Source organism: Sturnus vulgaris, unplaced genomic scaffold (assembly GCF_052056855.1).
Source record: "Sturnus vulgaris isolate bStuVul1 unplaced genomic scaffold, bStuVul1.hap1 Scaffold_192, whole genome shotgun sequence".
Lineage (NCBI taxonomy): Eukaryota > Metazoa > Chordata > Aves > Passeriformes > Sturnidae > Sturnus > Sturnus vulgaris.
Genome location: NW_028276155.1, coordinates 7932364 through 7939747, shown reverse-complemented (window position 1 = coordinate 7939747; position 7384 = coordinate 7932364). Strand labels below are relative to the sequence as shown.

The window sequence follows — 7384 nt, the reverse complement described above, 5'->3', positions numbered from 1 at the left end:
CATCGCGAAGGCCCGAGGCAGGTGTTGATGCGATGTGATTTCTGCCCAGTGCTCTGAATGTCAAAGTGAAGAAATTAAATGAAGTGTGGGTAAACGGCAGGAGTAACTATGACTCTCTTGAGGCGTCTCCTGAGAGTATAGTTACAACCTGGGCTCAGCTGCAGAAGTCACACCTCCTTGTGGTCCCGCTGTCACCCGTGAAGGGTGGCCAAGTTGACTTTTGCCCCAGGGCGAGTGAGGGGTACCGTGCTGCCCCTCCCTGCCTGTGGGAGTTGCGCCCCACTTGCAGTTTCGCAATCCGCAGAAACAAACCTGATGGTCGAGGCTCGCTCATCTCCGTGAGAGTGCCCTCTTCCCAAAGGCCTCGTCCACGGGCCAGTGAGTTGGACAAATGTGCTGGCAGCAGGTTGGTTTTGGATATGTTGCCAGCCGGGAACCCATAACAAACTGAAGTTGATGATCCTCCGAGGGGAAGCCCCACTCCCCTCGGTTGTACCTCCAAATCTTGGGCACTGCTGACCTAGAGCCAGGGGTCATGCAACCCAAGTCTGCCATGTCCCGTCCAAGTCCCGTGGAGTGGCGTAGCTGGATCAAGCACGGCAGCACTCGGGGGGTAGTGCTGCTGTGAGCCACCAGGGACCCCCCAAATTTCGGTGTGCACCGCCGCCTGCCAGGGCCGGCCTGAGTTGGCCTCTGCGTTGTGAGTGGAACGTACATCAACCCAGGTAGCTGTGCAACAGGGCATGTGTACCTGTGATTGCATTCGCGGTGTATGTCCGTTTGTTCCGACCATGTGGGCGCGCCAGGTACCCACACTGGTACTGCCACCACTGGTGGGAGTACAAAGATCTGTACCCGACCCCATCCGTGCACTTGGCTTCATCACGAGTTGACTTGAAGGGGCCATGCAGTCATGTCCCACAGTGGCCACGTCACTGGGGGCCTGGTCGTACCCGAGTCCGAGAGAGGCCGGACTCTCGGTGGGTCTCTCACTTCCACGCACTGTGTGCCCACGCGGTGTGAGCATGTTACCGTCAGTTGCCCAGGACTTGGCCGAAATGACCGGATTTCGACCACAGTGGACGGGCCACCGTCACTTAACCCGGAAAGGGAACATATATAACCTATATGTGTTCGAAAAAGAAGCTTTAGAGAGTCAGGTTACAAACTGGGCTTTGCTGCTGAAGTCACACCTCCTAGTGGTCCTGCTGGACACCCATATAGGGTGACTAAGTTGACTTCCGCCCCAGTGTCAGTGAGGGTGCCATATCGGCCTCTCCCTACCGATTGGACTTGCCACCCAGCGGTAGCTTCACAACCTTGCTGAAACCAGAAAGCAATTGGCACAGCTTCTGAGCTGCTGCCCAGAGCCTTGTCCACGGGCTACATTTGGACACAGCTGGCAGTGTGGGAGAGGGCCACCTGCTAACTTCTACCACCCTCACTTGATCTTGACAGTTACTAGTTTTTACCAGTCTTGACAATGGTCCAACTACTGGCTTTGCGGTACATGTCAATAGCTACTCAGACAGACCCTTCAGATCTGTGGGTCCAAAAAGCCAACATTCCATCTGTTCCCCCTGCCATACACAATGATGAAGGATTCGATCTGGCGAGTTTGGAGTTTATGAACTCCACCTATTTCGACACAGGTAGACTCCATCTAGATATTGGTCAGGTGGGATTGGCTGATTTTCCTGAGCTGTATGAGACCTCGCCCATTGGGTTGGCTCAGGAACTTAACTCTGAGTGCAGAGTGAGAGTGAGTGAAGAGCCTAGTACACCCATTGCTCTTCAAAAAACCAATAAGGGCGAGCCATTACTAAAAACACCAGTTCTGTCCGTTAAGGATAAAGACCTGGCTTGTCCTAGTTGCGACATCCATTTCACCAGGATGTCAGGATTAGTCGAGTATCTGCTGAGAAATCATGGACAGAAGAAGATCATTTTCCAATGTCCGAAGTGCGGTAAACAAAATCTCAGTTGCTGCAGCATACAATGTCATATCCCACGATGCAAAGGGATGGTGTGTGTGGTTCCAACAGGTGACTGGACATGTGAGGTATGCCAGAGAAATTTTAACTCCAAGATTGGCCTGGGACAACATAAGAGATTGATGCATCCCTCTGAGAGAAATAAAGAGCGAATTGCGGCCTCCCATCCTAAGGAAACATCACAGAGAGGGGCCCACAACAAGGTATGGTCAGAGAGTGAGGAAGTGCTACTAAGACAGCTGATAACAGAGTACTCCGGGTGCAAGAATGTAAACCTAAGGATTGCAGAGCGACTGCCAACAAAAACAACTAAACAAATAAGTGATAAAAAGCGCCTTTTGATAAAGGCCCCTTCCAAGCACTCACAAGAGGTGAAAGATAGGACAGAAGTGCATGAGGTGAATTTTAGGATGGAAATGCATAAGGTGAATTCTAGGACGGAAGTGCAAGAAAAGGCCCCCCAGGAGATCGAACTGCCGAGGGGAAATGAATTGAAGCTCCATTATCACGATGCCATCAGAGAGAAATTACCGGCACACGAGTTACCCAACTGTCGAAGAGCCTTCAAGAAGGTTCTAAAGGGAAAAGACCCGCAAAAGGCAGTGAATTAGTGCTATAAGGAGGTCCTTGAGGGTCCAGAGAGTAATTGTCATGATGGAAAATCTTCCCAAAAAGCAAAGTCGAAGAAAGCCTGAAGACAGAAAGCATCCAAGTCAACTAATTGGATGCACAAGATAGCTATCAAAAGAGGGAAATATCTAAGATTCCAAAAAATGTTCCACTTACAGAGGGGAAGACTTGCAAGAGTCATCCTGGATGATGTGGAAGATTTGCAATGCCAGATACCATCTAACACAGTCCAAGCAGCATTCAGATCCAGATGGGAAACAACGGTAGGGTTCAGGAGTCTTGACTCTTTCCCACTTCATGGGAAAGCTGATAACACCGCCTTTCAAGCTCTGATCACCCGGAAAGAGATTGAGAAAAACATCAAGGAAATGAGTAAGAGATCTGCTCCCGGGCCAGATAAGATTACTTTGGGTCATCTGCTTAAAAAAGACCCAAAGTTTTCTATGTTGATGGAGATCTTCAACCTCTGGCTTATATCTGGAATGATCCCCGAAACGCTGAGGGGCTGCCGGACAGTCCTAATCCCAAAATCCAGTGATGCTGCCAAGTTGGGTGACATCAACAACTGGAGGTCCATCACCATTTCATCTACGGTGCTGAGGTTGTTCTCTAGAATCATAACAGCAAGACTGGCCAAAGCGTGTCCCATTAACCCCAGACAAAAGGGGTTCATAAGGGCGTTGGGATGTTCAGAAAATCTCAAGCTGTTACAACTTGTGCTTAAGCATGCAAAACGGGAGCACTGTGACCTCGGAGTTGTGTTTGTGGACATTGCAAAGGCTTTCGATACCGTCTCCCGCCAGCATATCATCACGGGTCTTGAGCAAAGGGGAGTCGATCCCCATATTATCCATCTCATTAAAGACATGTATAAAAACACAACCATGTATATCACTATGAAGAACGAACAGACCAAGAGTATCAACACCCTCTCAGGTGTAAAGCAAGGTGACCCCATGTCGCCCCTGCTGTTCAATCTGGCTCTTGACCCCCTGCTGTGCAAGTTGGAGAAAGAAGGTAAAGGGTTCCAGCGAGGCAAACTAAAAGTTACAGCAATGGCCTTCGCCGATGACCTAGTACTACTCAGTAATTCCTGGGACGGTATGTGTGAGAACATCAAAATCTTGGAGACCTTCTGCGATCTAACGGGACTCCAAACTCAGGGGAAGAAATGTTATGGATTCTACATCAGGCCAACTAAGGACTCGTATACCATCAATGATTGTCCAACTTGGCTCATCAAAGGTTCCCCGCTGAACATGATCAATCCAGGAAGCTCTGAAAAATATCTTGGTGTACAGGTCAGACTCTGGATTGTCAAGGAAAATGGAAGGATGGCTCCGTCGAATTGGGGAGGCACCACTCAAACCCCTACAAAAGACTGATATACTTCGGTCTTATACCGTCCCGAGACTGATGTATCTGGCCGACCACACCGAGACCAAAGCTGGGCCCCTGAGTCCCTTGACTCGAGTATTCGGAATGCAGTCAAGGATTGGTTACATCTCCCACCGTGCACATGCGATGCCATCCTATATTCAAGTTGCAGAGATGGTGGACTAGGCATCATCAAATTGGCGGCGCTGATCCCAAGTGTACAAGCGAGACGTCTACATTGATTGGCCCAAACATCTGACAAGGCCCTAAGAAAGTTTTTAAAGGGAGAAAACCTGGAGACACTATATGAGAAGCTATGGATCAGAGATGGAGGTGCGAAAAAAGCCATGCCGTCAATTTGGGAGCGTAGTACAATGATGCCCATTGTCATGGGAAATGAGGACTTATCAGAATGGGAGGTCCCTGCTCCAAAAATTCATTACCCAAAACCATCTAATTGGAGAAAAACTGAATTTAAGAAATGGAAAAAGCTAGCATCACAGGGCCATGGAATTGAGATCTTTGAGGAAGACACCATCAGTAACAACTGGCGAAGGAACTACAGAGGCATACCTCATTGTAAACTGATCACCGGTCTGCAACTAAGGGCGAATGTCTACCCCACACGAGAATTCCTGGTCAGGGGTAGGAAAGAAAGTTATGCACGATCTTGCAGGCACTGTAAAGCAGAATACGAGTCAGCTGCCCATATCATTGGAACTTGCCCGATCACCCAGGACGCCAGGATCAAGCGGCACAACTCCATCTGTGACACCCTTAGTGCCGAAGCTAAAAAAGGAGGGTGGACTGTATTCCAGGAACCGCAGATAAGGGATGATAGCAATGAATTATTTAAACCTGATTTAATCTTTGTTAAGGACAGCAAGGCATTGGTGGTGGATGTGACTGTACGTTATGAACATGACAAGCACTCTCTAAAGAGAGCAGCTGCGGAAAAGGTGACTAAATATCAACACCTTCTGCCGCAAATTCAAGACCTTACTAACGCCGCAGATGTCGAATTTATAGGCTTTCCCATTGGGGCACGGGGAAAGTGGTACTCAAAGAACTCTGACGTGCTACAGACTCTCGGTCTCTCTAAATCGAGGCTAGGGAAGACTGCAAGAGCCTTGGCACTCAGAGCGCTCTCTTCCTCTGTTGATATTGTTCACATCTTTGGGAGCAAAGCTCGTTCAATTGTTTCTGTTTTACCTAATAAAGTTGTTGACCCCTCCCCTCCTGTTGGTTGCACTGGACAGTGAGAATTGGTTTGGGTGGGAGGGGTTCATCCTTCATAACTGCATCTGGCCCCATAACAGCTTTTGGGCCCCAAATTCTGATTTGACTATAGGTGGACGGGCCACCTTTACTTAACTTGGAAGAGGAACATAGAACTCTGTATATGTTTATTATATAGCCAAATGCCTCGTCATCTAATTAGTGACGCGCATGAATGGATGAATGAGATTTCCACTGTCCCTACCTACTATCCAGTGAAACCACAGCCAAGGGAATGGGCTTGGCGGAATCAGCGGGGAAAGAAGACCCTGTTGAGCTTGACTCTAGTCTGGCGCTGTGAAGAGACATGAGAGGTGTAGAATGAGTGCAAGGCCGGGTGCGTGCTCGGTGGCGCGGGGCGACCCGCCCATCGGCGTCCCGGCTGTCGGTGAAATACCACTACTCTGATCGTTTTTTTCACTTACCCGGTGAGGCGGGGGGGCGAGCCCCAAGGGGGGCTCTCGCTTCTGGCGCCAAGCGGCCGGCGCGCACTGGCCGCGACCCGCTCCAGAGACAGCGGCAGGTGGGGAGTTTGACTGGGGCGGTACACCTGTCAAAGCGTAACGCAGGTGTCCTAAGGCGAGCTCAGGGAGGACGGAAACCTTCCATGGAGCAGAAGGGCAAAAGCTCGCTTGATCTTGATTTTCAGTACGAATACAGACCGTGAAAGTGGGGCCTCATGATCCTTCTGGCTTTTTGGGTTTCAAGCAGGAAGTGTCAGAGAAGTTTCCACAGGGATAACTGGCTTTTGGCGGCCAAGCGTTCATAGCGACGTCGCTTTTTGATCCTTCAATGTCAGCTCTTCCTATCATTGTGAAGCAGAATTCACCAAGCGTTGGATTGTTCACCCACTAATAGGGAACGTGAGCTGGGTTTAGACCGTTGTGAGACAGGTTAGTTCTACCCTACTGATGATGTGTTGTTGCAATAGTAATCCTGCTCAGTACAAGAGGAACCGCACGTTCAGACCCCTGGTGCATGCGCTTGGCTGAGGAGCCACAGGCGCGAGGCTACCATCTGCAGGCTTATGACTGAACGCCTCTAAGTCAGAATCCCGCCTAGACGTAGCGATACCGCAGCGCCGCCGGTGCCTCGGTGGGCTCGCGATAGCCGGCCGCCCGCCCGTCCGTGGGCGGGCCCGGTGAGGAGTGCTGCTCGTGGTTGGGAGCCAGAGGGGCGGACGGATGCGGTGCTGCCTCTCCCCCGTCGCGTACTGCATGATCGTGGGGCACCCGGCGCTAAATCATTCGTAGACGACCTGATTCTGGGTCAGGGTTTCGTACGTAGCAGAGCAGCTCACTCGCTGCGATCTATTGAGAATCAGCCCTCGATACAAGCTTTTGTCGCTCGAAACGGGCCGGCCGGCCCACCGCTCCGGCGTGTGGGTGCGGTGCGCTTCCTTCCTTCCTTCCTTGCTTCCTCCAAGGGCTCTCTCAGTGGGCCGGGGCCGACAGGCGGCCCCAGTAGCGAGGGCGCGTGCAGGGCGCCCCTCGCTCACGCAGGTCCGCCTTCGCGCCCTCCTCCACGCGGGTCCCAGGCCCGATACGCGGACTCCGGGGGCCAGGCAGCGAGCCAAGGGCCGCGTGCTGCACCACCAGCCAGAAAGAAAGAGAGGCCCCACCGGGCCATGCGGCCTCGACTTCCCTGCGCGCGGGTCCCAGACCCAATACGCGGTGCGGGGGCTTGACTTGGCGGGTTTCCCTTCACCGTGCGCATGTGCGGTGCAAGAGGGATCTGTTTGCTGCTGTCTCCAGGCAGCAAGGTAGACCTGGTGTCGGCTGGGGCAGGAGCCCAGGGACCTGGGCCCGAGGCCGGGGACCAGGGCGCAATGTGCCACGCCCATCATGCCGCGTCCACAAACGTGGTTGGTCGGCATTTGGGAGGCCAAGAGGGTGGCACTTGGAGCCCAGTCCGGTGCCTTGCCGTCCTGGTGGGTGCTGGGTAGACCGGGTGCCCTGGACCGGACTTTGCCACCTGGTGAGGGGAAAGAGGGTAGACCGATTGCCACCGCCAGGTCTCAGTCTTTGGCCGCCTGTTGCGAGGTAGACCGGCAGCCTTGCGCTTCCCTTCGTACCTGGCGGCCGAGAGGTGGGTTGACCGGTTGC

General features: G+C 52.3%; 1 pseudogene; it reads left to right on the top strand.

The window, feature by feature from the left end:
- The first annotated feature begins 5526 nt into the window (after positions 1-5526).
- LOC148218294 (28S ribosomal RNA) lies at positions 5527-6621 on the top strand (annotated as a pseudogene).
- The last annotated feature ends 763 nt before the right edge of the window (positions 6622-7384 follow it).